This window comes from Panthera leo, chromosome A2, assembly GCF_018350215.1.
Source record: "Panthera leo isolate Ple1 chromosome A2, P.leo_Ple1_pat1.1, whole genome shotgun sequence".
Taxonomy (NCBI): domain Eukaryota; kingdom Metazoa; phylum Chordata; class Mammalia; order Carnivora; family Felidae; genus Panthera; species Panthera leo.
In genome coordinates, this window is record NC_056680.1 from 160761462 (window position 1) to 160787738 (window position 26277).

A 26277-nucleotide genomic window follows, 5' to 3' on the forward strand; every position below is an offset into this window, starting at 1 on the left:
ATGCAGAGACATTGCTTTTTTATTTTTTCCCCAACAAGAAGGGCTCACTACCTGTGAAATAAACATAAGTCCCTGAAATAGATTGCAGGGACAAGGGAGGGGTTTTCCATAGCAAGTCCCTGTGCGCTCTGAGCGCTGGTCTCCCTCATGCAGACACGACAGGCTCTTTCACTGCCTCTCGTGTCCCTTTGGGCGGGTGTCTTTTCTCTACACTTGGGGCATCAATGGCCTTTTGATCTCGGTGGTGTGTTGGCCAGGGGCCAGGTTCACTTCCTAGGGCTGCAGTGCTGTGCCTCAGGGCAGGAGTTTCTCCCGCAAGAGGCATCTCTGGTCCTGGGTCTCGGCCACAGTCCCTGCTGCTCCAGCTGGGCTGACTTTCTGGTGTGAGGGCCCCTGGGACCGTTGGGGCAGCTTCTTGGGCCCCAGGCTGGGGGTTGTGACCTCTCTGGCTAAGTAATTCCAGTAACTCGTCTGGGTTCAGTCAGGACCCTGCCAAAAGCCGGGAGGTAGCCATGGAAGGAGGACAGAGCAGAGAGATGGGCAACAAAGCCTGGGATCCATCGGCCGTGTGGGGGGATAAGGGTGAGAAGGGAGGGCGCAGAGGGCGCGTCGCAAGTCATGGAGCTTGCTGAGGACAGCAAGGAAGGCACAAGCGGTCCAGCTCTTAGCAATGCGTTCTCAAGCAGTGTCTTCAAAGTGGTGCTGAGAAAATACGACTGCAAGATTGTGAGCAAAGAAGTTTCTGGGAGCCAGAGTTAGGGGGCATCTATGTGGAAGGGCAGGGCCAAAAGGTGCTCATTTCCTGAAGGGAAACTTTCCATATTTCCAGAACTTTCTAAAAATTAATAGGCATTCCAGTGCACAGAGGAGGTGGGTGTTGCAACACAGGTGAAAAGGTATTCATTAGGCACCTAACAAACCAGGGGGTATAGCTCAGGGGTAGAGCATTTGACTGCAGATCAAGAGGTCCCCGGTTCAAATCCGGGTGCCCCCTGACTCAAGTTTTAGTACCTACACCGAATGGCACCCTCAGGGTGGCACTTGTTTGGTAGATTGAGGGGTGTGGTCCTTTGGGAAAGCCTTGACCTGTGCAAGTCCCAGAACCAGAAACGTGGTCCAATCCATGACCGTGTTGTGTTGTGAAGGTGATATGTGGACCCGAAGCTGTGTCTGAGCAGGAGAATTACTGGGGAAAGTGGTTACACACACACACACACACACACACACACACTCACTCACTCTCCAGGCCCCCAGTCCAGAGATTCTGATTTACTGAGGCCCCGAGGAACTTCATTTCTCAATAGCACGATTCTTTGTTTTCATCCACCCACATCACAGAAACACCAGACGATTCTCCTGGGCTGCCGCATGTAGCAACTGCTGTTCTGGAGCATTCTAAGGGCCTTTCTAGGCTGACATGAGCGGCTCTGGATGTCTCCGTCATGAGGTGGGGCGAGGAGATGATGCAGGTCTGCTGGGTGGAAGGAAGCTGGGGCCAGGGAAGGACGAGGAGGGCAGGAATGCATCCAGCCCGCAGTGGAGCTGTCTCGTGGGCTGACGGAAAGCAAACAGGTGCTTGGGAGCCTGCTCGAACAAGTGGGGGCACGAGCGAAGGCAGGGGTCTCCTTGCAGATCAAGGGGTCTCTCGTTCAAGCCTCCCTTCCATGTTCTACTGATGGCAGGACTGCCTTTCCGCCTCTGGGTCCTGCGGAGCTGAGTCTTCCTGCAAGGAGAGGAGGGAGCCCAGATGGTTTAGATCTTTGCCAGCTGCAGGGGAACTTCTCCAGGGCTGATTCGGGCCCCCTGTTAACACTTATCCCTCAAGCCTTGCAGATGTCACCCATCCTGTGAGTAGTCCCACTCCCGCCACACATGGCCACCTCCACTGTGGGGGGAGAATGGAGCTTTGACTCCTCTCGTGTGTACCCCATCCCTACCGAGCACCGGGGCTGTGACCGCAGCGGACCCCCAGGGCTCCTGTCGCTCCGCCCCGGGGCTGCCTCTGCAGGATGTGCACAGAGCACAGGATGCACCGAGGGGCTGCGGGCCACGCCAGTCCGGAGACCCTGTGCCCCCCGGGGGCTACTTCCCTGCCCCCTGCCATCACACAGGGACCCCGGTCGCCTGCCTTGCACGGGGACACTGGCAATGCCCTATGGGACATCTGCTTTCCATCTGAGCAGCAGAGACAGGCAGGGCCCACGGGGATGAGTAAGCTGCAACATGTTTTCTCAGGAAGATGTCCAAGGTGACCTGGTCTAGGGAGTTCTTTAATGCTGGCCGCTGGCATTTTGGAGGGAGGCTGGGAAGGCAGTGGTTCTGTTCTAATTAGTGCTCAGTTGTGCTCTGTGCCGGCATCCAGATGGTGGACCAGTTGTCCCTGGAGGGCGTTGGTGTTTCAGGTCAATATACCCGCATCCTGATCACAAGGCACGACGGTGCTTCTAGCCAATGCATTCTTGCAAGCGGTGTCCAACTTCGATGTGTCAGCTTACTGCTCTGTTTTATTCCACTTGACATTCTTATTCGGGAGGTCAGGAGAGCAAAAATCTGAAGCCCGTCCTGCATCATCCCTGCCAGGTGATGCCCCACCCCCCCCCTTCCCCCAGAACAGGGAACAGTAGTAGTCAATAATAATACAAGCGTAGGTGCAACCTGCTCACTCGCATAAAATATTAGCCTACGAGACAAAAACCACCATGTTGTAAGGGGCGAGGCAGTTTCTTTGCATGTTTTGAAGAGGGTGGAAGGAAGCTGCTGCCTCCTCCAGGAAGCCTCCTAGGCTTTTGCGGAGCTGCGGGCAGGGGCAATCTGGGAGAAAGAGCGTAAGCAGAGGTAGGCCATGAAGTGCCTCCAGAGGTGACCTAAGTGCCCCCATAGGGAGTGGGTTGGGGGAGCCCCAAGGGGAGCAGAGGCCAGAGACTGAAGGCCTTTATATTCAGGGCTCGGAATTTGGGTTCAGTCCACCAAAAACCCTTCATCCTTTCTCAGCCTTCCAGACTTTTCTTTGTCCCCTTTGCTCCCTGCATCAACGTTCATCTCTCGCTGAGGTCAGGTCACTGTGCTCTTGTGGAAAAGACACTGCATGGCGCCCCAGACCACTCTGCCCTTTCTCCTCTGGAGGGGCCCTGGCTGGTATTATTTAATCAACTTGATTTCCTGAGGGCTCACGGCGTAAAACGTGTCTTTTCGAGGTAAGACGGGAGTCTCTGGGAAGCTGCGTTCATCAGGACTTTATAATGAGAGATGGTTTGGATGAGGGCCCAGGATTGGGGCCAGGAGGGAGTTTGGCATAAGGAGTTCATCTGTCTGAGGCCAAAGAGGGCTTTGTCAAGGGTCCAACCTGTGTGGTTTTTACTTGTGGACTTTACAGACTCAGGACTTAGCAGGTGGAAATGAATGAGAGGTTCAGAACCGTCTGTGTGGATGTTAAGCAAGGCTGCCTAAGGGGCACTTGGGTTTGAAGCGGACCTCTTGGTACCCCACCAGGCCCCTGGTCTTGCCCCCTGACCCCAGTCCCCAGGCCTGGACTTCAGCAGGCCCTCCTCAGTCCTGACATCCCCGTCGGCCAGGAGGGAGTGGGGACGGAGAAGCTAGAATTCCTTCCTCCGAGTTCCTTTTGGCTTCTCTGGTATCTGGGAAGTTACCGTCATTTGGGAGCAAGCTTACCCTCTGAGAATCTGGAGGGCAGTCCCTCTGCAGAAGGCATCCAGGACAAGAGGTGGTTTGTGCGTGTGCGCTGAGGGGGACTTAGGACGTGCCTCTGTCGAGTCAAGATGGTAGCAGAATGTTTAGGACTAGGTATGACCCCTGGGAACTGTGACCTGATGCAGTGGTTGGCCAGAAACACTGAAAAGGGGAAAGGCACAGTGACTGCTTGTGTTTTTCCATATCAGTGGGACCAAGACGGGCCCTGTAGAGGGGACTGCGCTGCGTGTCAGGCAGAAGTTACGAGGCTCTTGCCCTGCTCGGGGAAAGTCTCCCAGAGGCAACCAGCCCCCTTCACTCTATCAGCAGTGTCGCCACAGACTCCTGACTGTCTTGATGTGGGAGGGGGGAGCCCCGATTAGTGAGTGTGAACAGTCCTATAATTGGTAATATCTTTGGTGGTGAAGTAATTTCCTTTTTTTTTTTTTTTTAATTGTCGTTTTTTGGTGGGGTTGCGGGCGCCTGGGTGGCTCAGTCAGTTGAGTGTCTGACTTTTGATTTTGGTTCAGGTCGTGATCTCATGGCTTGCGGGTTTGGGTCCCTCGTTGGGCTCTGTGGTGACAGAGCTCTCTCTCTTTCTCTCTCTGCTTGGGATTCTCTCTCTTTCTCTCTCTGCTCCTCCCCCACTTGTTTGTATGCTAGCACATGAGTTCTCTCTCTCTTTCAAAACAAATAAATAAACCTTAAAAAATTGTGGTTTGCGGGCAAAAAATCAAACACTGCAGAGAGATAAGGCCTTACCATGGTGGTTGTGCTGAGACCCTGCCTGGGAGGCCCCATCTGAGCAACCAGCCAGCCTCCACTCCTGGGTTACAAAGAGTGGAGCCTCTCAGGCTTCATCAGAGGCAGGGGGCTTGTGGTAAGAACAGAATGGGAGACGTGCACTTCCATGGGGATCCAGGAGTAGTCAGACAACAGGCCTGTGGAGTCTGGGATGGTTTTTGACATCATTAAGAAAGCTTTAGGACTCAGGCCTAAGACACCGTTTCTCCAAGGAGATCTACCTGATACCACTCCTGACCGAACATCTATACAACCTCATTCACAGTTTCTGTTCACCGATTATTTCAACATGCTTATAGACTTTATGGTCAATTTGTGTTTGTCTGTTGGACAAACAGACTGTCTGTTTCTCCTCTGCATTCAGTTCCTCTTCCCTTCTCTGTGTCTGTTGTGTTAAGCATCTTGAAAAGAGATAATCCGATTGGTTATTATCCCTGTGTGGGCAGAACCACAGGTCACTGGGTTCCCTGTTTATTGGCCAGGAGTGGAGAAAAGCTAAGCGGAATAAGATCCTGAGAGAGATACGAAAAATATATTCCATCTGTGAAACAGGAAGAGGATGCTTTATAAAAAAGAATCAGTTACAGAACAAGAAAAGGCTCTTAGAAATCAAAAGAAATAAGTTCAATAGTTTGAAAAATAACGTTGAGGTGGTTTCCAAGTAAAACAAACAAAAAGATAAAAGAATAGATAATAATAGAGATTAAAAGTAAAAAAGTTAGAAGTTGACACCAGGGGGTGCAAAAACCAACTAGTAAAAGTTCCAGAAAGAGAAAATGAGGGAGGGAACATTATACAAGAAAATTGCCCATGATGAAAGGGCATGGGTTTCCATTAGAAAAGACCCTCCAAGCCCCTAGAACAATGATCCTCATCAGATACATTACGGTGTAATTATAGGACACCAGGACTAAATGGAAGCTCTTAAAAGTTCAAAGAGTGAAACAATAGGTGATACACAAAGGAAAGGGAATTATGATGTATTTAATTTTTCAGTAGCAATACTAGATGCTAGAACATCATAGGAAAAATCCTTCACGATATGAGGGACTATGACTTGTCCATCCAGACTGCTAATCAAGTCTGTGGGTAGAATTACAGACATTTGAAGACATGTGAGTTCTTTAAAAATTTACCTATCCTGATTTTGTGGTAGTTGGAGGAGGTCCTCTGCCAGGCTAAGTGAGTAAATTAAGAAATATTCAAGACTCAGAAGCCAGGAAAGCAGGACTCCCAAACGGAGAGAGAGGTGGAAAGAATGTTCTCGTGAGTGTGTAGCAGGCTTTTTAGGGCAACCAGAAGGATCAGGAAGATAGATGGATACTGGAAAACAATAAAAGGAAATGTTAATTATCTGATAGCTTTCATAAGTGGAAAATTGTTTTGAAAGGCACTTTTTAGCATGATTAAAGCTTGTGGAAAATCTTAGAAATTCAAAGAAAACTAAGCAGTTGAAACATAAGGCTATCACTAACTTCAGGAAAAACAAAAAGTTCCACCAGAATTCTTAGTTCTACTTAGCACTATGAACACTATTAACTGATAACAATGAAAATATTAAACATAGAAACATAGAAAATTATTTAACCAAAAGTCAAGATATAATAGAAAACTGAGAAGGGAAGAAGGCATATAAGTTATCATCCTCATCATAAAAGTAAGACAGTTGATGTCCAGACTTGGTTAAGTTAGATATTGCATATTATCAGATATTTATATTATTTGAAATCGTGGTGGCAAATATACTAAAAGAAATGGACAAAAGTGTGGAGAATGATTGCCTCTGGGTAGCAGGAGGGAGATACAGAGGACTGAGGTTTTTGTGATAAGCTTGAAAAACAGTATTTGACTTTTAAAAATGATTGCACAAGATACTTCAATAAAAACAAAAAAAAAATACATTAAAAACCTCCATGTCCTGTGGGTGGAGGTGTAGTTCAGGATAGAGCCTTTCGCTCTCGCTCAAGAGTTCCCTGGCTGGTGGGGCGCCTGGGTGGCGCAGTCGGTTAAGCGTCTGACTTCAGCCAGGTCACGATCTCGCGGTCTGTGAGTTCGAGCCCCGCATCAGGCTCTGGGCTGATGGCTCGGAGCCTGGAGCCTGTTTCCGATTCTGTGTCTCCCTCTCTCTCTGCCCCTCCCCCGTTCATGCTCTGTCACTCTCTGTCCCCAAAAAAAAAAAAAAAAAAAGAGTTCCCTGGCTGGAATCCAGAGGCCCTGTGTAGTCCTCATGTCTCCCTGTCTCCATGATGCTTCTAGGACAACTCCCTGATCTAGGTCAGGGACTGGAAATTTCACTAATTTCCACAGCTGCTCCCACCACCACCCTCCAAGGTTAATGAATAGATGCACACACTGGAAAGACATCTTCAGCTATAAGTAATGCATGTGTCTCCAAAGAGGTTAGGCAGGATCTCTTCAAGTTATTGTTTTGTGGTGTAGAACAAGAGAAAAACAGACAAGTAAATCCTAAAGGTCCTTCTAGTAGTTACAGTCAATGCTCCTTCCTGCTGCTGCTGTTGTCACCACAGACTGAAGAAAATGGGGAGATGCAGACATAGGAAGAGGTAAGGCTGGGGCCTCTGAGGACTGGAGGGGGACCTCTCTGGGATGAGTTTGTGAAGGGATAAATTGCTGGTTTTATCCGCTCTCTAGAGACAAGTAGAAACTCTCAATGTGTTATAGGAGTAATGGGTGTGACTATGAACATGAAAGGTGCTTATTAGACACCTATACCAAGCAAGGGGGTATAGCTCAGGGGTAGAGCATTTGACTGCAGATCAAGAGGTCCCTGGTTCAAATCCAGGTGCCCCCTGCTCTATTGGTTTTCCTATTCGCAGCTGTTGCCAATATTCTGATTTCATTTCATCCATGCTAATTATGATCCTTCCTAAAATTGGAAGCCATCGCACAATGGCAATCTGGGTGGATTGCCCACGCTAATACCCTGGGTATCCCTCCTCCTCTTGGCATCTAGCCTTCCCCCCCACCCCCCAACCTTCTGTATACATCTCATTTCTTCAACTCTTAAAGGGTCATCAAAGAGAGGGCAGGGACTCATGCGGAATTCTGCTTGGCTTTTCCAAGGCAGACCAGAGTAGATACAGCAGACTTCCCGGGAACAGACCCTAGATGGTAACCTTAAATTATCACTCTCAGCCCTCCTTCCCACCTAAACCAGTTTGGCACAGTGGACCTGTGGTGAGACCTACAGAGACGAATCACAGCATCCGGGTTCTCTCCAGGTAGGATGGGCATTTCCTCCGGGGACCTGGTTTTTCTCACACCAAAGCTCACTCACACCCTTGTTTCAACCTTGTGGGTCTACGAACGTCTGGCTTAGCTACTCAAACAAGGGAGACAGGAATTCTGCAGTGTTGCTGCTGTAAATCCCAACTAACAGAGCTCTGCAACACTGGATTAGAGTCCATTTCTGTCTTCAGTGAAGGGAGAAAGGCGAGGGGCTGGGAGCCCCGATAGGTGGGTAGTTTTGGAGACAGCTGGCCAGCTCTTGGGCTAAAGCAAAAAAGAAATGGGTTGGGAGTTTGGGAGTTCCTCAGGCGGCTTCCCTCCTATTTTCCTCTCTAATGACCCCTCCAGGGACTGAGGCTTGGAAAGCTGCAGAGCTTAGAGAGGATGTCTTACCGTGAACCAGGTCTGGCAACTTCCAGAAAGTCAGTCCTGGAGGGGGGCCATGACTTCATTTTGCAGAGCTGAGTGTTACCAAACAGCTGAAAGGTGTTAATTATGTAGCATCTATAGCGTGGGGGTATAGCTCAGGGGTAGAGCATTTGACTGCAGATCAAGAGGTCCCTGGTTCAAATCCAGGTGCCCCCTTATTTATGTGCAAGTTTGGGTAGTCCTTCCCTGACCCCCCCCGCCAGCCCACTTACCATCCTGCGCTGCCAGTTAAGAAGAAAGGTACCAGGAGGTTGTGCACAAACTGTCCAGTTACACTCATGGACTCGTTGAACATCAACTATTGGCAGGTGCCAAGCACTTTGCTGTGCTCTGATGGTGGGAGGACAAGTTGTTTCTTGCATACATGTAGCAACAACAGGGAGACGTCAGGAGCTCCCGTGGGATGTCTGGTTTGATCCTGAGAGTGGCTGCGGTGAGGTAGGGGTGTTGCCCCGGATAAGTTGCTTCACTGTTTTATGTCTCAGATTTTCCATCTATGAAATGGGGGATAATAATAGTATCACCTCATAGGGTTTGTGTGTGTGTGTGTGTGTGTGTGTGTGAGAGAGAGAGAGAGAGAGAGAGAGAGAGAGAGAGAATTTAAAGCAGTTAATGCTTTAAGGTAAATGATAGCAAGTCTTTTTATTATTTTTTTAATGTTTATTTATTTTTGACACAGAGAGAGAGAGAGAGACAGAGAGAGACAGAGCGTGAGTTGGGGAGGGGAAGAGAGAGAGCGAGACACAGAATCCGAAGCAGGCTCCGGGCTCCGAGTTGGCAGCACAGAGCCCGGCGGGGCTCGAACCCACCAACCGCGAGATCACGACCTGAGCTGAAGTTGGACGCTTAACCGACGCAGCCACCCAGGCACCCAAGTCTTTTTATTATTGGACTATTTTGGAGAATGTCTGCTAAAGGAAATAACTTTGGTCTTAGTGGATGTTGAAACCTCAGGACCAATGTCCTCTGGAGAAGTTATAAAACCAGGCCACCAGTGGCTAGGGGGGTCCTTGTGTCTCCGTTCCCTGTGGCCGAGATGCTGTGACTGGTATCAGCAGATTCCCGACAAGGAAGGAGTTCATGGGGCTTCTCATGCTACTTGAATTTCTTTCTGAAGAATTGTTCCCACAAAGCCCGATTTACGGAGTAAAGCCCCTGAATCTCTGTTGAGCGCACACGGTTTGAACCAACAGGCCATTTCTGTCCGTGGACTCCCGGGCCAATGAGAGACAAAGACCACCCTCGGCAGCTTCTTTAAACATGAAGGGAACAGAAGCGCGTTGAATGGCAGCGTGGTTGCCGCCTGAACTTGCTTGTTCCCCTTGAATCCAAGTGGCCAGGGAGGCGGGGCTCTGCAGTTTTGATGGAGAGAAAGGGTAATCTCCTGGCGCCTGGTGAAAACCAAGGAAGCAAAGCCGACTCTCTCCTCGCTGCGTCCTGAGTTGCCAAGGGCTGTGGGGTCGGCAGGAACAGTTGCCGGAGGGGCCTGGTGCGTTTGGGGAGAGACACCAGGTCGGGGAGACTGCAGGGCTCGGTGGGTCCTGCTCTGGGTCTTGGCTTCACACAGCTGCGGTTCAAGGCCATGCTGTACACACACCCAGTCAACCCATACCACACGTCCGGTGATCCCCTTGGCCTGACTTTCTCTCTTTTTGCTGATTTTTTTCTCCCATTTCCAAGGCCAAGTGATCGACTGGCTCCTTGAGGCCTTCCGAGTCCAGTAGTGTGTGGGAATAAAGGCTGGAGTCTCAGACAGACCCCCTGCCTCCCTGGGAGACCCGTGAGATTGGGAGAAAAAGTCCCCTGGTGCTGACAATGCTGTGGGCTCCTGAGTCGCGCAAGGGACTCAGAGCTGGAACGTGCTTTGGTCCAGAAGGTTCCTGGCCAGCACTCAGCCACTTACCGAGGGTGGGGGATCTTGATGTTTAACACCAGTCCCGTGAATAAAATTGCGAGTGAGTAGCGGGCATGGAAATGTGACCCAGAGACCTCTCCGTCCGCTGTCCGGTGTACCAGAGACAGAAGCCCAAGCGGGCTCCGCGCTGTTAGCCCAGAGCCGGACGCGGGGCCCGAACTCACGGACCGTGAGGTCATGACCTGAGCCGAAACCAAGAATTGGACGAGGCTGAGCCACCCAGGCACCCACGGGAGAGGGCGTAGGATAGCTGAAGAGAGGGGTCTCTGAGGTATGGAGGGAAACCAGGGAGCTGTGGTCTAGAGGCTTCGATTCTGTCTGTTAAGCAGAGGCAGCGTCTTGTGCTGGAGTCTGGGGACGGAAGAGGGGGAGGGAAGCCTATCCCTGCTGAGTCCGCAATCTGAACAAAGGAGGTGGAGAGTCTGCTGCGGGGAGGGGTGTCGTTTTATCGGAGCTGTGATCGCGTCCCGCACCTCTGTGAAGTCAACTTTTGCGGACACTGAGAAAATTGCTGTCTGCTAAATACACTTGTCCCCACCCGGGTCAGCACAGGAAAAGTGCTAGTGATTTCCTTCTCTAGCTCCCTGTTTTTTATTCTGTGCAAATGCCAACCCAAGGAGTCTTAGGTCACTCTCAGTAGTAGCCAAGGTTGCTTGGTGCCTTGTGTAGATCCTGGTCCCAGTGTCTGTCAGCCACACGCTGACCGTCTTTTGAGTGATCCCAACTGCAAAAGAAATCTGTTAGCTCCATGGACTCTTAGGGATTTTTTTTTTTTTTTTTTTTACCAGTTCTGTCCCAGGATGCAAGGATCTCATCTCTCAACTCCCAGGGTCTCTTCCTATAGTTGCCAAAAGAAGACGATAAAGGAGAGAAAAAGAACCTAGAACTTACAGGACAAAGAAGATATTTATTTATTTATTTATTTATTTATTTATTTATTTTATTTAGAGACAGAGACAGCACAAGTAGGGAAGGAGCAGAGAGAGAGGGAGACATGATCTCAAACAGGCTCCGGGCTCACAGCACAGAGCCCAAAATGGGGCTTGAACCCACGAAGCTGTGAGATCACGACCTGAGCCAAAACCAAGAGTCGGACGCTTAACCGACTGAGCCACCCAGATGCCCCAGAAGATAGACAATTTAAGCCAAAATATTATCAGTATTAACGTTAAATATAAATGTATAAAATGCCACAGGAAAACCACAAAGAATGTAACTGGATTTAAAAAAAAAACTATAGGCTGTTCACAAGAGATAGACAGAAAACATAAGGATATAAATACATTGAAAATAAATTGACAGAAAAAGATGTAACTATGACGACTATATATTGTGTTGCCATATTAATATCAGACAAAATCATTTCTGAGGCAAAAATCATTACCAGGGATAAAGACAGTCATTTTGGATTGATAAAAAGTTCAATTCACCAGTTAGGTACAACAATGCTAAATTTGATGCACCTAATAACAAGGCCTCAAGACGTATTTAAGCAAAAATGAACAGATTAAAAAGGAGAAATGGACAACCTTCTGATCGTGTGAGAGATCTTTAAAACCCTCTTTTGTGAATTGCTAGGACAAGTGGGTATAAAATCAGAAAGATATGTGGGGCACCTGGGTGGCTCAGTTGGTTAAGCATCCTATGTCAGCTCAGGTCATGATCTCACGGCTCACGAGTTCAAGCCCTGCATCTGGCTCTGTGCTGATGGCTCACGGCCTGGAGCCTGCTTCAGATTCTATGTCTCCCTCTCTGCCCCTCCCCTTCTCACACTCTGTCTCTCTCTCTCTCAAAAATAAATAAACATTAAGAAAAAAAGAAAGATATGAAAGATTTGAACAACGTGATTAACAGACATGACCTAATTAACACATAAAGAACTTTCTACTCAAGGATTATAGAATGTGCATTTTTCCCCCCAGTCACTCATGGAACATTCACAAAAATTGACCATATTCTGAGCACAAAGCAACTCTCAACAAATTCCAAAGTATTTAAATCACAAAGAGTATGTATTCTGACCAAAATAAAATTAAAATCCAATAACAACAAATAATAAGAAAACCCAACAAATAGAAAATCCCCATCTTGGAAATTTCCTAATTTTCTAATACTTCTCAATAATCCAGGGGTCAAAACGGAAATTGCAATTGAATTAGAAGTTAGAAAATAGGTGAACTATGTGATGATGAAAATACTAGATTTTGAAACTTGTCAGTCGTAACCATAACAGGCATGTACGGGGCAATTTAAAGCCTTCCTGTGTCCACAGCATTATGAAGAGAAAAGGTGAAAATTAGCTAACTCTGCATCTACCCCCAAAAAGGTATAAAGGGACAGTATATAAATCCAAAGGAAAAATAAAGGAGTAATAAAGGTTAATTAATGAAAGCATAAATTGATTAAGTAGAAAACAAATATACAAGAGATAGAACCAGTAGAGCAAATGTCGTTCTTTGAAACAAATAATAAACATGATAACCCAGACAAGACTGACAAAGGAAAAAGAGAAAACACTAATAACCTGTATAAGAGATATTTGAAAGGATACATTATTACAATTTCCAAAGACATTAAAAAGATCATAAGATTAAGAAAAAAGATCATAAGCCTATCTTATGAGTGGCTTTGTGCCAATAAAGTATAATATTTAGATGGCATGGAAAAGTTTCAAGAAAAATATAGCTGACACAAATAGAGTTAGTGAGGTTAGCAGGACTGAGCTGGGTCCATGGAAAAATACAAGATTTTAGCTGATAGACGTGGCATAGCATACCAACTTCCTACACAGTAAGTGATAAAGCTATTCACTCTCACTCTCCTGTCTTCCAACAAGGTCATTTCCTTCACCCAAACTTCCGCTCTTGCATGGTCCCTCCAAACTTCCCTGTAAATACGTGATATACATGTATCCATATAACTGATGAAGGGTCACAGCGGACAAACACGAATGAATCTCAGAAACATGAGGTTGGGTGCAAGAAGCCAGTCTCAAAAGAATAAACCCAAGAACGGGCAAACTGATCCATGGCCATAGAGTGGTGGTTATCCTTGGGGAGAGGGAGCGATTGGGAAGGGGGTCCAAGGGAACGAACCCCAAGGGGTTTTAGAAATCTTCTGTATCTTGATTTGGGTGGTGGTTACCTGGGTGTATGTCTGTGTAAAAATTCACTGGGCTGTACGTTTCAGATCTGTGTGTTTCATGTAGATGATACTTCGTTAGAAAGTCAATAAAAACAAGTTAATTACATCTTTCATTCCTAGAACGTCTTATTTGATTAGCTTTTCAAATGTATGCGAGCGTTTCTCAGTCTTTTGCTCCTCAATTTAGTTTTCATTTCTCCCTCTTAAGATACCCTTTGATTTGTGCAAATAATCTCAGAGGTGGAGTCTTTGCAGGTCAAGTTCCAATGTTTACTATCTCTGATGACTCTCATGAATGTTGGCTAGTTCCCTAGGATGTTTTAAATTTTGTTCTGCAGAGTGACATAGGGCTTTCTATGTGCTAGTCCTGGTTCAAGTACTGTACGTGGATTAACTCATCTAATCAACGTGCCAAGGCATCAAGTCCACGCTATTATCATTTTACAGCTTACACAGAGGAGGGCGTAAAGAAGGGGAGTAGCCGGCCGAGGGTCTCCGAGCTGGGACAGGACTTGGACCCAGGCTTATCTGCCCTCAGAGTCTGTGCCGTTGGCCTCTCTGCCACGCTGCTTCTTTCACACTTAGATTTGTTAAAACCTACCCAGGGGGGCTCTTGGAGGCTTGTTTCTTGCTGCATCATTTCGGGGAGGATTTTCATTGGCCTAGGAGCCCGTGGCCCCATGCACACCGAGTCCACCTTGAATTAAAACAACTGCGTGTCATTTTCCCCACCGGCTGAGGAGGGCACACTCAGGGCCCAAGCCAGGTCAGCCAGCCAGGGGGGCTCAGGCTTGCCCTGCCTCTTGTCTTGAATCACTCGCTCCTTTAAGAGCTTACCCCGATCTCGGCTCAGGCCGTGATCTCATGGTTCGTCGAGCCCCGTGTCAGGGTCCTCGCTGACAGCTTGGGATTCTCTCTCTCTCTCCCTCTCTCTCTGCCCCTCTCCTGCTAGTGCTGGCGCGCTCTCTCTCAAAACAAATAAACTTAAAAAAAAAAAAAAAGAAAGAAATCGGTGTAGAAGTAAGAGTTTCTACAGCCTTCCAGCCAGGAGAGGAGATCTCCGGGGCTCCAAGGGAAAGGCTGGTGGGTACGAGGGGGACATGCCAATGATAGGGGGAGATGGTCGGTTTGTTCATGCTTTGGGGGATTCCTAACTCCACTTGGCCACCTACTTCTTTTGTTGTTTTTTTTTTTAATGTTTATTTATTTTTGACGGAGAGAGCGGTCTGTCCCGGCTGCTCATCGCTTTACGGGGAGTCTGGGTGTGGCTGTCCAGATGAAGAATATTAATTAAGCCAGGCCACAACAGAAGGGGGTATAGCTCAGGGGTAGAGCATTTGACTGCAGATCAAGAGGTCCCCAGTTCAAATCTGGGTGCCCCCTTATTTATTCCTAATTTATATTGGTGTTGCATTTTTTTTTTTAAAGCTTCCTCTTCCTTATTAGATGTCAACGGCAAGTTGTTTTTCTTCCCTGGAACCAGCAAACTGGTGAAGCTTCATACCAAAGTTGGGGGTTCTTACCTCAAAATAGAGCTGGGACTCACTGAGGAGTCTATAAAAATGCCATTTTCCAGGCCTCACCCCAGAGCAATGAAGTCAGAGTATCTGGGGTGGAGCCCAGTTAGGGTGAGAGCCCCTCGGAGTTGAGAACCAGCCTTAGTTAGCTTCCAGGAAGCCTGCTTAGACCCAGGCTGCCTCATCCCCGCTCTGTGTGCCCAGCACCTTGCGTTCTGGACCTCCTCCTATTCAGCCCTAAGTATACATCATCGGAAGGCGACGTTGACGGTGTCTTCCAGAGATGTTAACTGTCTCTGCCTCAGTTTCCTCAGTCCTCCCCCTTTTTAATCCGGGCAATCTCTGTGCACGGGAGGGGGGGAGTGGTTTTCTCTTTCCAAGCCAAAGCACCAGGATCTGTGGCTCAGACAGCAGGCTCTCCTGGGGCCGAGAGAGTTTGTAGAGGATGAATTCTCTACCTGTCCAAGTGCACGGTTAGCTTGAGGAACAATTAAAGCCAGTGGTATGTCCTCCTCAAACCTTCAAAGTAAACTTCTGCGTGAGGGACCGGTGAATTATATATCACCCGTCTCAAAACTGAAGAATGTAATGGCTTCCTGTGGTCTGGAGGACAAGCCGCTGAGCATTTTGGTAGACAATCCCAGAATTCGCCGTGAGTCCCGAGATCCCCGCATGGAATTCGGAAATCTGTCATGATTTCTATGATCCCTTACACCAATGTTCTTTTTTTTTTAATATATATTTTTTGATGTTTGTTTATTTCTGAGCGAGAAAGGGGCAGAGTGCGAGTGGGGACGGGCAGAGAGAGAGACACACGCAGAATCCGAAGCAGGCTCCTGGCTCCGAGCTGTCAGCACAGAGCCCGACGCGGGGCTCGAACTCACAGCCTGTGAGATCATGCCCTGAGCTGAAGTCAGACGCTTAACCGACTGAGCCACCCAGGGGCCCCACACCAATCATCTTCGATGACCTTTCTCCCGACTCCCTAAAACACATTTCACGATCCTCTAGGCCTGTATCAACAGCAAAACTCTATGCGTTAGATGGGCTAAAAACAGGTTCTCACAATAAATTACTTGACAGCAAGAAAGCCTCAATCTCTTTACACTGGACGGCAGGAAAATGCGGCAGAGAAACGGCCACTGAGGACAGCGCGGTCAGACTGTCTAACTTGACAAGCCGGCAAAAAGCTCTCTGTCTGACACCCCGGGTTGCGAATTTTCTTTGTCTTCCGTTATCAGCACACAACATAAGTCCCTGAAAAAAAAGACAAAACCTCTTTTTATCTTCAGTGATGTGCTTCAGAGTTTCTCTTTCATTAAATCTCTTTCCTTTTTGTTGGCGAGAGACTCGAATTTCTTAATTAGTACTTTTTTCCCCCTGTTTCATAAACACTTGGAACTTTGGCTGAGGGCCTGGCGGCTTGTCGCTTTCCTGTCCCTGCCCTCCCACGACACCTCCTGATCTTGAAGATGACCTCTCTGGGGGCTCCTGGGGTCACAATCTCAGGGTTCGCGCTTTGAACCCCCCCCCCCCCCTCAGAGCTTCAGATGCTGTCTCCTTTTCTCTCTGCCTCTCCCCGTTCACTCTCCCTCTCTCTCAAAAAATAAATAAACGTTAAAAAAAATAGAAAGAAAATGGCCCCTTTGATGACAGCCTCCATCTGTCACCCCATTACGACTTCTGGTCCTGCGGTCCCATCGTCCTAGCCTGGTGGCTCAGTGGGGCCCTTTCTTCCTCCTCGCCCTCTCCCCATGAGACTCCCCCTCCCTTTTCAGGGTTCCTTGCACCTCCGCCTTCAACCCCCCAACTGGAGGGAGCGCCTTCTGCCCCGCATTGCCCTTCTGGGTCCCCTTCTTGGGATGCCCCAAGCTTAGTGGAGGATTTTAGAACCAGGCTGACACTTGTATTTGCCTTGGCTCCCTCGGCCTTCAGCCTCAGTAATGTCAACGCCACATAACGATCCTTCCAGGGCTCGGGCTTAGCTCTAATGTGTTCACAGAGTCCACCCCGCTGCGGTGACAGAGAGGCCTGGGTGAGGCAGAGTGCCAGTATCCCCACCCCTACCCAGTGTCCTTTGGAGCCTCCTTCTTGTCGCGTGGCTTCACAGAAGAAAAACTACACATCCCAGCCTCCCTTGGAGGTAAGGAAGGCCAAGTAACACGCTGGAGGCCCTTAAAGGGCCAGTGCAGTCCCAAGCGCAGAGCAAGAAGACGGGGCTCCCTGGTGCCGGGGCTCAGTAGGTCCATAGCGGGCAGAGAGGCCTTTCATTTCCTCCTCCCCTCCTGGGGGCCCACGGAATTGGGCAGAAGCCGCACCTGCCTCTCGTTGTCCCTCCGGAGGGCTCCCTAGTGCCCCTGATGGAGCCATCTCCCTCTTAAGGGAAAGAGGCCTACATACAAGGCCCTGTGTACCGTCCCCATCACTGGCTGGGGCCTATCGCTTCCTCCGCTGTCTTGCTCCAAGTGTGAATATAAAATTTTTTTTTTAATGTTTATTTTAGAGACAGAGCACAAGCCGGGGAGGGGCAGAGAGAGCCGGAGACAGAATCCGAAGCAGGCCGCAGGCTCCGAGCTGTCAGCGCAGTGCCCGACGTGGGCCCCGAACGCACGAACCATGAGATCGTGACCTGAGCCGAAGTCAGATACCTAACCAACCGAGCCACTCAGGCACCCCACTCCAAGTGTGAATATCAAAACCTTTCTCTCCCTTTGGAAATGTCATCATCACCCTTCGACTTTATTGCGAGTCTCAGCTGACCTGGGACGTGACCTCCTACACGGTTTCTATGCCCTTCGAGCGTGCCCTCCCTGTACCCTGGGCACCAGAGCCTGAAGTCTGAGAGGCCACTCCGGAGGCTGAGAGGTCGGGGCGGGAAGGCAGGCGTGGAAGAGCGTGGTGTGTGGCTGAGAGGCGGGCAGGTGCCGGGCGTCTCAAGAAGGCAGCGGGCTGGCCCTTTGCCTTCAGAGCAACCAAGGACATCTTGGATCCTAGCTGGGTGGACAGTGGACAACCCGTGTGTGAAACCAGAGTGACGGCACCGGAGGGGAGGGGAGGGGGCTGGAGACTGGCAGAAACAAGAAATGCCTGCACAACCGCAGCAGAGGTGGTGGGTGAAGGACAAACCCGGAGGGGCCCAGGGAAGAGGGAGGAGTCAGGATGAGGGCAGCTGCAGAGCTGGGGGAAGGAAGGAACGTCTGCAGTGCTTTCTCTCGGTTACTTGTAACCACTCAGTCAGTACCTGGAAGGTGGGACTGTGCCGACATTGGGTTATTACACGCGTAAATTGGAAAATTGAAGAATCCCTCACCCACTCGTTGGCAATAGCTCTTTGGTTTATTTCCTTCCAGAGGAGATTATATATTATATATATATGTTATATATAATATACACATTTTAGGGGTGCCTGGGTGGCTCAGTCTGTCGAGCATCTGACTGCAGCTCAGGTCCTGATCTCCCAGTTTGTGGGTTCGAGCCCCACGTCGGGCCCTGTGCTGAGAGCTCGGAGCCTGGAGCCTGTTTTGGATTCTGTGTCTCCCTCTCTCTGCCCACCACCCACTGACACTCTCTCTCTCTCTCTCAAAAATAAATAAAAAACATTTTAAAAATTAAAAAAATATATATGCACTATATGTATATAACATAAAATATTAATGTCCAATACATAATAAAATATATATAACAAATGTATATAACAAATATATATATAACAAAGTATATATAACAAATGTATATAACGAAATATTTAAAATAGGAAAATTTATATTTAAACATATTAAATATATACTAACTATACATTATGTATTTTATATATAAAAATTTAATATATGTTTACACATAAATACCTTTGTATGTATGTGTAATCTTTCTTATCATCTAATGATATGTATATATAGTATCTTTTTAAAATTTTTAATGTTTGATTTATTTATGAGACAGAGAGAGACAGAGCATGAGCAGGGGAGGGGCAGAGAGAGAGGGAGACACAGAATCCGAAGCGGGCTCCAGGCTCTGAGACGACAGCACAGAGCCCAACACGGGGCTCGAACTCACAAACCGCGAGATCATGACCTGAGCCTAACTCTTAACTGACTGAGCCACCCAGGCGCCCCTATATAGTATCTTTTTAAAAGCCCAAAGGATCTCACATCATATGCCGCCTAGTTTGCTTTTTGGCCTTCATGATCTTGTTTATGAGTCCTCGCATAGATAGCGCTCTGGGCTTATTTCATCATTTTCTGTCGCATCACAGCCCATCCTGTGACACCATGTTTGTAACCTAATCCCCGTCAATGGATATTTAGGTGGTTTCCAGTTTATTGCTGATACAAAAAAAGGAAATGCTGCGATGAATCTCCAGATATGTGTGCCTTTGTGTACTCATGGGACTATTAGAGGAAGAAATCCCTAGGAGCGGGAGTCTCCTAGCGTATAATTTTTCCTAAGTAACTTTTTTTTTTTAAAGGCCACATGTTCAATATGGAAAGCTTGAAAGATAAATAAAAGCACAGAAAAAAAAAAGAAAAAGCTGAGATCATGTATAATTTCATGCAGACACATTGTTTTGCAACCTGCCTTTCCATTTGGCAAATTCTCGTGGATGTTCTTCCGTGTAATTAAATAATCTTCGGACGTGGGCTCTGAACCTTCTCTCGGCACAGGGGAAGGCGCTGTCACCTGGTCACAGGTATGTCACCGTCCCAGTGTGCCTGACATGCAGTGGATGGGGAACAGTGGGAGGGAGTTTCCTGCATGATTTTAAGGGTCTGCCCACCTGTAAGGGTCAAGGAGGCTACTGGGCGCCCACAGCCAGGTGCACACAGAAGAGATACACGAAGAGGACGGGCTGGTTTCCTGCGGGAGGGAGGCCAGAGCTGAGAGGAGCAGAGTTGGCTAGGACAGTCCAACCAGCAAAACTGAACCCCGGTGTATTGACACAGGTACAAGGTGTTAATAATACATCACCATGCCAGTTAAGGGGGTATAGCTCAGGGGTAGAGCATTTGACTGCAGATCAAGAGGTCCCCGGTTCAAATCCGGGTGCCCCCTTCCTTTACTAGCTTTTAATCACAAGTGGGTCCTATATTGCCTGGTCCTCCTTGGCCAGAACACCCGGCAAAGAAAGATGAAGCAGATCAAACCCTCTGCAGGCCAGAGCCCCTGGTCTGAGGCTCTAGCCCCCAGCTCTTGGAGCTCCCCCTGGGGCCCGCTCCAGACTCAGCCCCACCCCTTGCGGAAGAGCAGGATTTCGGTTGGCTCTGGAGGACTGACTCCAAGGAGTTAGTATAGAAGATGACAGAGGACTGGCCTTCCCTGCCTCTTTTCTCTCTCTCCTCAGTGTAGAGTCACCAGCTCCAGTGAGGGAAAGGAAGCTCGAACCCCATTCCCCAAATCAGTAAGGACAGGAACAGGTAAGGTGCACCTGCCCTTTAAAGCTCACCTCACTGTGACAGGGACACTTCTGGCCTCCCACGTGAATCCCAGAACTCCTTTTTTTTTTTTTTTTTATTTTTTTTTTTCCAGAACTCCTTTAGACACTGGCATACCCCTCATGTCTAGTCGGACCTCTACTGCAGGTGGAAGGCATTCCTGCCCTCCTTCTGCACAATCCCCTGCCCACACCAGCCACCCGTGGCCGAGGACATCTGGGTCAGAGCAGGGCTGTGTCACTGGAGGGCTCCGGGCTCCTCTAAGGCCAAGGGTCCCCGGGGGGACTGCCCATCGCAGCCCCTGGTGTGTGAGGGGGTAAGGGCAGCGGGGTGTGTGCTTTCTCGGAAACACAGCTCACAGGCTCCAGATCAGACTGCCTGGATCGGAATAGTTGGGCGTGGGGCCAACAGACTCTATTTTTAACAAGCCCATGGGATGATCCCGGTGGAAAGTCAGAATTGGAAACCGCCAATTTAGTTCGGTGCCCCGTGTGACAGGCTTGAACAGAGGCCATAATTAAGAGACGTTCCCAAGCACACACACCTGATTAATAATAGGGTTGGGGCCAGATCTCACACGGCTGGTCTTGGGCTCTTTCCACTTCCCAAACCTGGTGCCAGACATGACGCCACATAATGACCCGGATCATGTCCACCAACCCCCCCATCCGGTACTAAATGAGATAAGCTCACGGCGGCCTGGAAATCTGACCCAGGGATCTCTTGACCCGCAGTCGGATCTTTTCCCCTGAGCCAGGAGCTCACTTCAAATTGTTTCCTGGTTGGGACCTCCCAATACCTGGTAGTTGCTGTTTATTCCCATCTGCCCCGTGTCCTGGCTGACTCACCCTCTCCTGGCCATCGGCTCCCTCCCCTTTCCCACCGACCCCTCATTTGAGTGCCCAGAAGCCCCCTCTGGCCTGCCCAGTACCCGCCCCCACTTGTGTCTCTAGCTGGTACGCTTTGGTGTTCCCCCCGACCTTCCCTCCTCACTGCACCTCCTCCTGGGCTCATTTGTTTTTGCCCCCCAGACCCCCCCCAGCCTCTCCTGTTCAAGACACTTCTTCTTCATCCCAAGGCCAAATCCTTGGGCTGAGTCTAGGGGAGGCATTTGGCCAGGAAGGCTGAAGTCACCTTCCCTGTGGGCAGCCCCATCTGCCTCAGAAGGCCTCACATCTGGGACTCAGCACACCTGGAGGGGGCAGGGATGCCTGTTTGGGGTACCAAAGCCCAAAAGCCTTCTGAATGGGCACGGGGACTCTCACTTTGCTGGCAGGGCTACTGCCCCGGGACAGTCAGACCACACCCACGTCCCCCCCTGCAGGGGACCCCACACTGTCCCCTCCTGGGGCCACAGGCCGTGTGGATTCCAAACCAGACGCACAAAGATTCTGATGGGCCCGAAAGACCCCCTGGGTGTTCTCTGTTACCAGCAGCGAGCGGGCAGCTTCTGCACTTGGCAGGTGGGGGCCGGGGCACTGGACCCTCTGCAAGCAATCCTATCAGTCCTGGTTTAAGACGAAATCCATGGGGACTGGTGGCTTCTGGAGTTGGCTTCTGGTGCTGGTTCCTCCCCATCCTCTCAGAAATCCCCTGTATGGTTTTGGAAGCACCGTTCTCCCCTGAACAAATGCCCCAACTTTCACGCAGGAGACCAGGGAAGCTCTGGTTTCAAGGGAATTTGGCAACCTCAGGATCAAAGTCTGCCTCCGGTGTTCCGCTGGGTCATGTGGTGCCTTAGATTTTCTCAGCGCGGCCACTGGAGACCCCGTGTGGCCTTCTGAGCCCTGAACAAAGAAGCTGGACCTCGGATCCAGGCGTTCCCAGTATGTTAGAATCAGCCACCATGTCTCTCGATCTCAGCGGGCTCTTTGGTTCGGTTGGCCCCAGGCAAGAATTTATTTAGCTGTTTCGTCTCTGTGGACCCTGACCTGCTATACTCCTACCAGGAGGGGCCGACTGGACTTTTACTGACTTCAGCACAGCTAGGCCTGGCAGTTAGCTCCCCAGTCCCACATCTGCCCCCAGCCCCCCATTTCTCCAAGGATCTCTTGCTTGCAAATGGCTCCCTGTACCCATTTCTCAGCCAGTCATGCACACAGGTGCGAACCCAGAACCTGCTTCTGTCTGGTGGAAACAGAATAGACGGTCACTGGCAGGCTGGCAGGAGCCCAAGGCCCCGGAGGGAGGGTGGGAGAGCCAGGCTCAAAGGGACCCCAGTGGTCAAAATCACAGCCAAGGGCACAGCAGAGCACCATGCGGGGGCAGAAGCCACTGTATCCCCAGTGGGTGCCGAAGGACCCTCCAGCCCTGCAAAGGCGGCCAGAGCTCTGTATCCTGCAGTGGAATTCACCTGGCAAGGTCTGAGCCGGGTCCTAGGCCCGGGCAGGATTTGGCACGTTGGTTTGGTAGAGCAGGTTGCAAAGCTGTGCTTTCCCCCAAGACTCACTGTTTCGGGTGGGGGTTCGGGTGCTGGGCAGTCAAAGAATAACACAAATGCCCACCTGAAGCCACCAGAGAGGCTTGGGTGGTGGAGCCCACTTGAGTGTTGGAGAAACACAGGAGGTGAAACCGAGGGGTTGGGATCCATCTCTTCTCAGAGGGGTTTCCAAGTGGGGGACACAACAGTTGTTATAGGGGGGCAAAAGCAGGCATAATAAGGGGGCACCTGGATTTGAACCAGGGACCTCTTGATCTGCAGTCAAATGCTCTACCCCTGAGCTATACCCCCACCTGCTTATAGGTGTCTAATAAACTCTTTAATCCTTCAGAGCCACGCCCTGACTGTCTCTGACTCGAGATGTATTCTTGGTGGCACTCTGCCGTCCTAACACCCCTGCAAACATGCCCTCCCCACTATGCCCACCCCTGCCCCTTACCTCCACTTACAACCTCCTCCTTCCCTCAGCCCCTGGCTGTAGGCACTGGCATTGACCACATTGAGGTTTGCAGCTGGAACATTCTTCAGACTCATCTGCAAGAGCGGGATACAGAACTAGCTGCTCAACAGACAGAGAGGAGGGGAGGGGAGGGGAGGGGAGGGGAGGCAGGGCTTGGGCCCCACCTGAGAACCCCTAAGCCAGACTCTCTGGGAAGGGGACGAGGGACAACATGAGCTTCTAACAAGCTCCTGATGATTTGGGAGCTGTTGTGCCCCTCATGGGATAGATCTGGAAAAAAAAAAAAAAAAGTTTGGAATTCAAATCACGCCCCAACCAAACTCACTTGGTTTAATGACCAAGTTACCACTAGAATCCACGTTTATGATTAGGGGGCCTCTTTGCACTAAACTGGGCAGGAGACTGAGCTACCCCCTTCCTATCTTCGTTTTCTCCCTTATTCTCTGCCTGTTGCATCGTTCCGTGGGTCAGGCAGCAGAAATAAGCGTGCAGTGCGTGGAAAGCGGTGAGGCAAGAATGAGAGATTTGTGGTCACCGGAGCACAGACACAGGACCGCGTGATGGCAAACGGGAGGTCAGAGCAAAAAGAAATGCCAACAGGCGACGCACTGACTGGAACCAGGGACTCCCCGACACAAAGTCAGAGGCTCTCCCCCTGAACTGGGGTTCCTGGTGAGCACCACGTCACCTGTGTGGTTGTGCCCAAGGAGCTATCACGCACTCTCACTTCTCATCCCTAGCAAACTAGTGGGAGCTGACTGCCCGACCTCGTCCAGGTAGACCTCTGTCTGACTCTGGACGTATTCTGTCCTTCTCTAGAAACTTCTAGAAATCTTCCCTGCCCAGAGCACTGCGGCCTCCTCCCCAGTCCCCGTGTGGGGCACTAATCATTGCTTAGAGCTGGAATCTTCCCTCTTTCCTTCCCTCGCGCTCAGGTTTCACTTCCCCAGTCCGCTGCCGCCAGTCCCACTCTGACTCCCTGCAGCATGGGCTCCTCTGCGCTGTCCTACATTGCTTTCTCTGCTACCCCCACTCTTTTCGTTCCTTACTCCTTGGCTTTAAAGGGAGATGGCCTTACTGGACAAGTCACGGTGCCATGCTGGCCCCAAACCATCAGCCCAGCACAGCCAGATGACTTGGGACCAGGTACAAGGACTCGCTGTTTGGGCACCAAACTCAGGCCTTTACTATCTCCTAGACTGGGACCAGCGGTCCCTTCCTCCTTGGACCTCTCCTGGAAGTTACCACTACGAGGCCCAAAGGCCACAGAGATCCCAAGGATGCAGAGAAGGGACAATCATCCAAATTGGCATAGCATATGGAGGCCAAACTAGATGAAAAGCAGACATGCATCTTGAACAGGACGCTTTGCAGATCTGTCTGTACGAGGGGAGGTTAGAAACCGTGTGGGGGGCCAACAAAGGAGTGTTGGCTAAGTCAAGAGTGGTAGCAGCCGCCATACAGAAGAATACTCTGTATCCACTAAGAAAGGTGTCCTAAAAGCTTTTTTTTATTGGTGTGAAAAAGTCATCTATTCCTTTTGATGTTAAAAACGTCATAGAATAGCTTCATCTTTGTAAGAAAACGATATGCAAATTATAAACATCTCTGACATGACCTATTTGCTTTTCTCCACGCAAGTTAGTTTTGCTTTAATAAAAAGCAACAACTTGGGGTGCCTGGGTGTCTCGGCCTGTTAATCATCCGACTCCTGATTTTGGCTCAGGTCATGATCTCGCAGTTAAGTTCAAGCCCCACATCGACACTGCACGGACAGTGCGGAGCCTGCTTGGGATCCTCTCTCTCTCCCTTCCTCTCTGCCCCTCCCCCACTCACACTCTCTCAAAATAAAATAAAACCTTAAAAAAAAGTGCAACAATTCCAATGGTCTGTGTCACTTAAACAGGAGATGCTTCTGTCTGAAAAGAGACTGGTTCCAAAAAGATTCGAAATGGGTCGGTGGAGACAGGTCCCAACTGCCCCGATCCCACCTGCTCCCTTCCTGATGATGTTGTGCCAAGAACCCAGTATCCAGGCTAGTGGTCTCATAGCACAGGGGTATCCAGATTCAGATCTCTGACCTCATTTTGGTGGCTCCAATGGTCTTATTTTTTGGAAGAGTTTTTGCATTTCTGCACACCCAGATGGATTTTTCTTACAAAGCTTCTGTTCCTCATCCACTGGGTCAGTCCAAAGATGTCATCATGGTGCATTCCAATTGCTAGAAAGGAAAAAGACGGTAAAGGCAGGTGTATCAGTTGATATTGTGGGTCTCAGCCCTGCGTCGGGCTCTGTGCTGACAATGCAGAGCCTGCTTGGGATTCTCTCTCTCTCCTTCTTTCTCTGCCCCTCCCCAGCTCACATGCTCTTTCTCTCAAAATGAATAAATAAACTTAAAAAAATATATAAAAGAACTATTGGAAATACATCACAGAATTGGTAGGAAGCAGAAAATCAGGCTTGGGAAAGGCATGACCACATCAGCCTCAGAGATTACAGCAGCAATCTTAGGAGTTCAGTGTTTTCCTGTTCTTTATCTTTTGCTGAGGCATCTGCTAAATATCCCTTTGAATTAAGTAACAAGGCTGTTTCCCTTATTACAAAGCTCTACTCATTATTGGATAAAAAGCAGAAAGGCCATCACATACATTGAAATGGGAGATGACACAGTGTGTGTGTGTGTGTGTGTGTGTGTGTGTGTGTGTGTGCGCGCGCGCGCGCACATGCATACGTGTGCACACGAGTTAAATATTAGAGAAAAGCTTTGGGGATTATAAAATACAAACACAATATAGAACCATATGTACATGTAGGCAGAACTTGGCAACTAATAACCATCCCCCATGTTCTACCTGACTATTCAGGGAGACCCTTTGTGTCTAAGTATTTTGTCATTCCTTGCACCATTACCCGGGTAATAGGAACAGTCCCAATAAAGGCTAAAATGAAAGCAAGATGTAGCAACTTGCTTTTTTTATGTTTATTTATTTTTGAGGGGGGAAGGGGCAGGGAGAGAGGGAGACAGAGGATCTGAAGCAGACTCCGTGCAGGGCTCGGACCCAAGATCCCCGAGATCATGACCTGAGCCGAAGTCGGACGCTAAACCGACTGAGCCACCCCGGTGCTCCACCGCTTGCTTTTTGAATTGGAGGAGGGGCCCTGACATGCTGTGAAATGATTCATACAAGAGGCGGGTGAAACTA

The 26277-nt window shown here is 49.4% G+C and overlaps 6 non-coding genes across 6 annotated transcripts; 5 read left to right on the top strand and 1 right to left on the bottom strand.

Moving 5' to 3' along the window:
- The first annotated feature begins 922 nt into the window (after positions 1 to 922).
- Positions 923 to 994, top strand: TRNAC-GCA. Its single transcript has one exon. It is a non-coding gene; the product is annotated as a tRNA-Cys (tRNA).
- Positions 995 to 7231: 6237 nt separating this feature from the next.
- TRNAC-GCA lies at positions 7232 to 7303 on the top strand. The gene has a single exon. It is a non-coding gene; the product is annotated as a tRNA-Cys (tRNA).
- A 950-nt stretch (positions 7304 to 8253) lies between these two features.
- TRNAC-GCA lies at positions 8254 to 8325 on the top strand. The gene has a single exon. It is a non-coding gene; the product is annotated as a tRNA-Cys (tRNA).
- A 6214-nt stretch (positions 8326 to 14539) lies between these two features.
- TRNAC-GCA lies at positions 14540 to 14611 on the top strand. The gene has a single exon. It is a non-coding gene; the product is annotated as a tRNA-Cys (tRNA).
- A 5111-nt stretch (positions 14612 to 19722) lies between these two features.
- Positions 19723 to 19794, top strand: TRNAC-GCA. Its single transcript has one exon. It is a non-coding gene; the product is annotated as a tRNA-Cys (tRNA).
- A 3039-nt stretch (positions 19795 to 22833) lies between these two features.
- On the bottom strand, positions 22834 to 22905 carry TRNAC-GCA. The gene has a single exon. It is a non-coding gene; the product is annotated as a tRNA-Cys (tRNA).
- Positions 22906 to 26277: the final 3372 nt, after the last annotated feature.